Raw genomic sequence first — 8,139 nt, forward strand, 5'->3', positions numbered from 1 at the left:
AGGAGGAAGAGGAGGAGGAAGAGGAGGAGGAGCTGCAGCAGCAGAAGGGTATGGCCCCTACTCTCTTACTACTGAAGAAAAGAAACAAACCACCCTCTCTAAACTAACGGTTTTTAGCATTTCCACCTCTACTAATTAACTCTACTACTGCAGTCACTACCAGTGCTGCTGCTGTTGCTACAACTGCTACTACTGCTACTGCTGCGGCTGCTACTACTACTACTACCAGTACTACTACTACTACTACTACTACTACTACTACTACTACTACTACTACTACTACTACTATCATCATCATACAACTCACACTGTCGATAACCTTTCTTAATATGAGCATTGCCAGTAAGGAACAAAAACAATTATCACTACCAAAATGCTAATGCTGCTATCTGGACCTAGCAGCCATCAAATGGAGACCAATGAACAACCACAGATGAGTTTTGAAAGAATCTTATGTAAATTTACAAAAATTAGTTCATTAAAGATTAATGTATTTTCTCCTCTCTTCCAATATGGTTAAATCAGTTTAAATAATTGAAACCGATCATTTGATAAAAATGTAAAGATCTTATCTTATTAATGATAAAGTTCTCAAACCATTCTTCTTCTCGTTATTAATATAAAGATATTAGTGTCACACTTCTTAACATTTACAATATAGACAGACCGACAGGCAGACAAGCAGGCAGGCAGATAGATAGATAGATAGATAGATAGATAGATAGATAGATAGATAGAAAGATAGATAGATAGACAGACAGGCAGATATGCGTATATTCTTAATCAATCTTTTTCATCGAAAATAATGATATTTAAGTTGATTCATTTGATCATTTATTTATATTGTTTATTTTATGAATTTATTTCTTTTGATTATTTCTCTTTGAATTTTTTTTTTCTTTTTTGTCGTTGTTGTATTAATTGACGTTATGTCTGTTTCTATAATATCTTTTTGAATCTTTTATTTTTTGCATTTTCTTCGATGTTAATCAAGACAGATATTCGTACTTACGAAAATAGACAGACACATCGATTCTACCCATATTATATTATATATGCAGATAATATAATATAATATGTATATGTGTGTGTATATGTGTATATATATGTGTGTGTGTGTGTGTGTGTGTGTGTGTGTGTACGTGTGTATATATATGTATATATACACAGGTATGTGTATGTATAATGTTTATTCATTCAATTCATTCATGGATATACATATGTATGTATATATATATATATATATATATATATATATATATATATATATATATATACATATATTGTTGTATCTGTAAGGTATGATTTTAATTTACTTTATATCATGAAATAAATTTTAAAAAAACAACATACGTTTCGGGCAAGTCGCCTGTTCTGAGACACGCGTATTCAAATTCGCTCATACATATACTTACACCTAGACACGCCCGCACACACACACACACACATACACACACACACACACACACGCACGCACATGCGTACATATATACACATGCACTCATATGCAAACGCTGGCAGATTTATATATGATTACAATTTAAGAGACTACAAATTAGCACACCCATGATATATTAACTATACATATATGCGTGTCTGTGTATGTTTATGTGTATGTATTATCACATTCACAATTGTTCGATCATATTGCACTAAGATACTCATATATAAAGTAAATGCCTGTGTATCTATGTATTTATAAATTATATGAGGTGTGTATATATGCATACATACATACATACATACATACATTCATTCATACATACATACATACATACATACATATATCTTTGAAAATCAAAGAAAAAGAGGATATCTATGGACAACTGCATCGAAACCTCCAGCTTCTGTGTCCAGAATATGAGTCCATATTCATAGCAATAATAATTGGAGCAATAGGTTTTGTTAGTAAATGCTTAAAGGAGAATCTGGATAAACTGGGATTTTCAGAAAGAGAAATCGACCGGCTGATTCATACATTACAAGTGCAATCTGTGAGTGGAACAGTAAAAATATGCAAGACTTTTCTCAAGCACCAAATGGGTTAACTACATCCCAAAGATGGAGCTTTGTATCTTTGTTGGAAACCGGCCCCCTCTTCAGTGGAAGATTTATAACAATATATATATATATATATATATATATATATATATATATATATATATATATATATATATATATATATATATATATATATATATATAATACTCTACATTTAATACTCAATATTTCATATATTCAATAAGACATTCAATACTTCATTTCATTTTACTATTTATATTATATATTCCATATTCTATATCCCACATTAATTTTATAAGAATATAAATAAAACATAAAAAACAGAGTTGGAACTCTTTTAAATAACATATTCCTCTATACACGATCATACAAAGCCCTTTTTTTATATATTTTTTTTTTAATTTTAATTTTTATTTTTATTCATATATATGTATACATATATGCACACACAAAATACACATATTCCGAAAGAGGGTCACTCGCAAGCATACAACACGAGGCAAGAGAGAGAGAGAGAGAGAGAGAGAGAGAGAGAGACGTACATAACTAAATGCAAGTCACGTATAATAATTAGCTTCGATTATTTCTCCATGTTATGTTAAGGAGTTATTTGATAATTAAGGCTGTCAAAGGATAAATAGAGAGTAGACAATTAACTATAATAGAAATAAAACGAATGTGAGTGGAATAATGAGGCGTTTATCGCTTCACTGTTGTAACAAACGACTAAGATAATTTAGATGGAAGAGGATTGGAGCAAGATGTAAAAAGTGACAGGTATCGTTACAGCTGTATTTTCATTTGCAGACAATACAGTGGTACAATAATTAGTATGGTTTAAACAGGATAATATGGTACAACACACTAGAATGTCCTGCCGATAGCAACAAATATCTTCGAACTATTTCATTATTTGCTTTCTCTTATTTGAAAAGGGGAATCTTTTTCCCGAAATATTATCGGTTCCTTAAAATATATATTTGAGATAGAACAGTAGTTTGCATTTATTGATATCACCTTACAGATTTTGCCTAAGAGGTAACCTGCATTTCTCAAAGTATTTTGTAATTATTTACACCATGAGGTATCATCATTAGATAGATAGATAGATAGATAGATAGATAGATATAGTGAACAACAATGTTGTAGTAAAAAATACAGTAAAAACAATATCACTTTTCCTTTTCAAAAGCATTTCATACGTCACAGTAATTTGTGTTTATATATATATATATATATATATATATATATATATATATATATATATATATATATATATATATATATATATATATATATATATATATATATATATATAGGCGGAGGAGTGGCTGTGTGGTAAGAATCTTGCTTCCCAACCACATGGTTCCGGATTCAGTCTTACAGCGTGGCACCTTCGGCATGTGTTTTCTACTATACCTTCGGGCCGGCCAAAGCCGTGTAGATGGATTTGGTAGAGGGAAACTGAAAGAAGCCCGTCGTATATATATATATATATATATATATATATATATATATATATATATATATATATATATATATATATATATATATATATATATATATATATGTATATATACATATGTACATGTCTGTGTTTGTCCCCCCACCATCGTTTGACAACCGATGTTGGTATGTTTATGTCCCTGTGACTTAGCAGTTCGAAAAAGAGAATGGTAGAATATGTACTGGGCTTACAAAGAATAAGTAATGCCAGAGCAATGTGGAAAGCAGTATGTAATCCCATTGAAGTGGGATGCAGAGAGTTTTCAGGCTGGTCCCTTTGCAGAATTTACAACCTACTTGACATCAAAGGGACCAATAAGCAGAGAGCCATCAGGTTGTAGGGGCAGCAGAAGCTGCCTTAATATCGTTGTGGATCAGGAGGTATGAAGCATGGAATGGGGCACTACTACGAGGGAGTAATGCTAACTAGACATAAACTGCGGTTCCATCAATTCTGGCTGGGTTATCTGGGTGAGGATGTCTGATGTTGAAAGACCCGAAACATCTAATGATCTCAAGAAGCATCATTGACGATGAGTCCAAGTGTATTTCAAGACGACGTGCTGTATTTTCTGGCATACAAGTCGGCGTAGTATATAGTGTAAACATATAGTGTAAATATTCAAACATTGTTACTATTTTTCAAATCCTGCTGCATTCTACAAGGAAGTCTTTGTCCTGCAAAGTTGTTTGGAAGTACAAGTTGACCTATCTTTTTTGGCTGTGAATTTTGGTTTGAAAAATTCGACTTGTAAACCGGCAAATACGGTATGAAAAAATAAACAAGCTTTTGTTGTTTTCTCTTTTATTCGAGAAATAAAATATCGGAAAAGTAAAAATATTTCTAAGTTTTCTTTCTCCTCAGTAATTGTGTATGATAAAGTAATATTGCTTTCCAAGTAGAAAACACTTGAGGCAAGCAGTTTAGTTATCATTATTGGCATTATAATCTACATCTGAGAAACAGGAAACGCTGAGAAATTCAGGAAAAAAATATGAGAAAATGTATATAAATTCTGAATAAAAATTATGTTTCAGAAGAGTTTTGTAATTTCAGAATGTCTTAGTATTTTCAAATTTCTTTCTCTATTGAAAGTATAACTTTACTAAAAGAAATTGCATCGGAATTCTACTTAACTGCCAGCTAAATATAGTTAGTTAGAACATAATGTGTATATAGAGAGGTAGAGAGAAGTCACTTATAATGCAGCCAGGCTGCTATCAAATTCCTCTGCACAAATAAGTTTGGTAGATTCGATCCAGTAAGAGTAAAAGATTTTCACAAAAACGGGTAAATGAAGATAATGGTGAGTACATTCACTCTTAGCATGTTCTAGCAGAGTTGAACGTGAATATGCAAATTGCTATTGTGTTTCGCCTTCAGAGAACAACTTCTCACTTCAGTCGATGTGTGGATAACACAGGCATTTCCTTGATATTGGCGGACTTTGAGACTCAGGCATTTTGACTTGATTAAATTCCTTCAGTCAAAGCTACCCCTCCCGAATCATTGAGACTAGACAATAATGGTCGTTCTTGAATATATAAAAATCATCAAATAAATTATATATTGATACGTTCTGATGTCTGCCAAGTTGATAATGAATTATTATGAATGAAAATCAAAAACAGAACGAGAAAATCAAAAAAAGAACGATAAAAACAAACAATGATAATTATATTTATTTTTAATATGTTCCAGCGGATTTGAACGTGAATATCCTAATAGCTGTCTTATTTCGCCTTCAGACAAAAAACACTTCATCCTTCAAACTATGTGTTGACAGCATACACGTTACAGAGACGTAGAAGGACTTTGAAACACCGGTATTTCGATGTGATTTTGTATCTCTTCAAAGGTTATTATTTCACCTCCACCCCTACCAGATCACTGAATCTAAACAAGAATGGTCGCTCTTGTTTATGTGATTTAAACAAATTATTTGCTGATGCGTATCGATGTCTGCAAAGTTGATAATAAATTATGATGATGAAGTATAACGGCATAAATCAAAAGAATAAGGAGTATATTCATTCTTAACATCTTTGAGCAGATTTGAACGTGACTAAGCTAATCGCTGGTGTGTTTCGCCTTCGGAAAACAACTTCTTTCAACCGATGTGTGGTGACAACATACACGATTCAGTGCCCTAGAGAGACTTCGAAACACCAATGTTTGGGTAAATGAAGATCTATCAGATCTGACAGAGATAAAAGAATAAAAAAGTAATGTTATTTAAACCTCAAATGATTTATTTCAGCCGAGAGCATGTAATATAAATAAATATTTGACAGTGATAGTAAGGACCGCTCAGTACTGCGACCCAAAGAAGCATTGATTAAATTATATGGAGTTCCCTTTTATTGTAGAAGTAAGTTTTGCTTTATAAGATGCTTATTTTACACTTAGGTGGACTGGAATATTTTCAACTTATTCATCTTAGACACAAATACAAAACAGTGCCAGCGCATTGGCGGAAATAGTAACGTTATATACTCTACCTCATCCAATCTCTCCTTTCCTTACACTGCTTTCCGAGTTCAAATCCTACCAGTCGACTATACTATTAATGCTTTCGTGGTTTATAACAACAAAATGGGGTTATATACCTGGTGTTTGCTCGTTAGATTGTATTGCTAGTCATCAATACCGTGTCAAAAGAAAGCGATGCCGACTACCATTATGAAAATATCAACTTACAGTAATGGATAAATATTTATTCATTTCACGCATTAGAGCAACTGAATCCATTGCTGTACCTAAAGAGTGACAATTATTGATTTTAGGGAATCAATGGAGTAATTGGAGTGTGACGTTCATGCCATTCCCACGGCTATTAATAATTAATTAATATCATGAACTTGTGCTATATGTGATCAACCTATTTGACCTATTTTGGAAATATGTGTGATTTGAAACAATACACAATAAAGTGCATCGCCCGCAGTGGGAGAGGAAAAAAGAAAAGATTCTCTGTGACTCTGAACTCCATCTCTATAAAATGATAACTTAAATACCTGTTTAGGTGTTTATTATAGCTAATTGAAAAGGTGGTGACGTATTATTTATTGTATGGATTCGTCGCACATGACTTTTGCATAGCCTGCAGCATTGTTGGGAACAACGAGAAGGAAAATTCGTGTTGAATTGGTTATATTCCGATTAGATACACGACTATTTGAATATTCGAGAATAATAATTAACTCTTCTAAAGGTATCTTAAAGACCATGAAGTGGTATTAAAACCATGCGATGAGTTACGTCCACCAGAGAAATACTTGCATCAGAATGAACCCAGCTGAAAGTAAGTCAAAAACTAGGTGGTGATGTTAAAACAAGACGGTGGGTCAAGTCTATTTCAGAAATATTTGTATCAAAATGAACACTACTAAAATTATCTATTGATTAGGTGAAGTTAGGATCAGGCGATGGATCAAGTCTAGCTCAGAAAAGTATAGTCTATATATAAGGTAGACTATACTTTCTGAAAATGTGAACTGTCTTCAGAAATTCTTGGTATGAGAGAGGAAAGGAAAACAGAAGATTAAGTACCAGTCTTTAAAAAGAAAAATAAATCCTGGGTTCCATTTGTACGACTAAATACTCTTCGAGGTGGTACCCCAGCATGGCCACAGTCCCAATGACTGAAAAATATAAAAGAATATAAAACAAGAAGATAGAAATGATTATGATTCAAATACAAACGAAGCGCAAGAAATATATTAATATCAATGCCATCGACACCACCATACTTCTATATACTTTATGTGTTATTATGCCTATGCCAAACATTATTTTAATAAAATTTAATTACAGTTATTAGCATGCAATGTATGTGACATATCTGCGCAATTAAGTATATATGATGTCATTAATTTGTTAAATTAATTGGCGGTACGAGAAGAGTTAATGTAATTATTATAATTTTTAAAGATAGGCCGTCAACTAGATTTCATGATATTATATAATAAATTCATTTACGTAAATTTCAAAGGCGATGATTAAAAGAGAAATAGGATAAAAGTGTATGTTTATGAGCATGTCGTAGTTTAGCTTCCAAATCAGATCTGAACAATCAGACCTACAATCAACGGCTCTCTAGCCTTGACCCTCCAACCTTTTCAAACTTTTTAGTTTTCTTATCTCAGTGAATTAGTGGTGACATAATTTAAAATTTATAAAGCGGCGCGCTGGCAAACTGGTTAGCATGCTGGACAAAGTGCTTGGCGGCATTTTGCACACCTTTACGCTCTTAGTTCAAATTACGCCGAGATCGACTTTGCCTTTTATCTTTTCGGTATCGATAAAATAAGTATCAGTTGAGCGCTGGGCGGGGGTCGATGTAATCGATTAACTCCTTCTCCAAGAATTTCAGGCCTTGTGTTTAATTAAAAAAAAAAAAGATTATTTAAAATCTTTAAGGTGATGAGTTGGCAGAATCGTTAGCACGCCAGGCGAAATGCTTAGCGGTATTTCGTCTACCGTTACGTTCTGAGTTCAAATTCCGCCAAGGTCGACTTTGCCTTTCATCCTTTCGGGGTCGATAAATTAAGTACCAGTTACGCATTGGGGTCGATGTAATCGACTTAATCCCTTTGTGTGTCCTTGTT

The 8,139-nt window shown here is 32.9% G+C and overlaps 1 long non-coding RNA gene across 1 annotated transcript; it reads right to left on the minus strand.

The window, feature by feature from the left end:
• Nucleotides 1-5,193: 5,193 nt before the first annotated feature.
• On the minus strand, nt 5,194-7,313 carry LOC128248881 (uncharacterized). The gene is made up of 2 exons (XR_008265014.2): nt 7,082-7,313; nt 5,194-5,729 (listed from the first exon to the last, which is right to left on the minus strand). It is a non-coding gene; the product is annotated as an uncharacterized LOC128248881 (long non-coding RNA).
• Nucleotides 7,314-8,139: the final 826 nt, after the last annotated feature.

The sequence above is a fragment of the Octopus bimaculoides genome, chromosome 10, assembly GCF_046866305.1.
Source record: "Octopus bimaculoides isolate indiv1 chromosome 10, ASM4686630v1, whole genome shotgun sequence".
NCBI classification, from domain to species: Eukaryota; Metazoa; Mollusca; class Cephalopoda; order Octopoda; family Octopodidae; genus Octopus; species Octopus bimaculoides.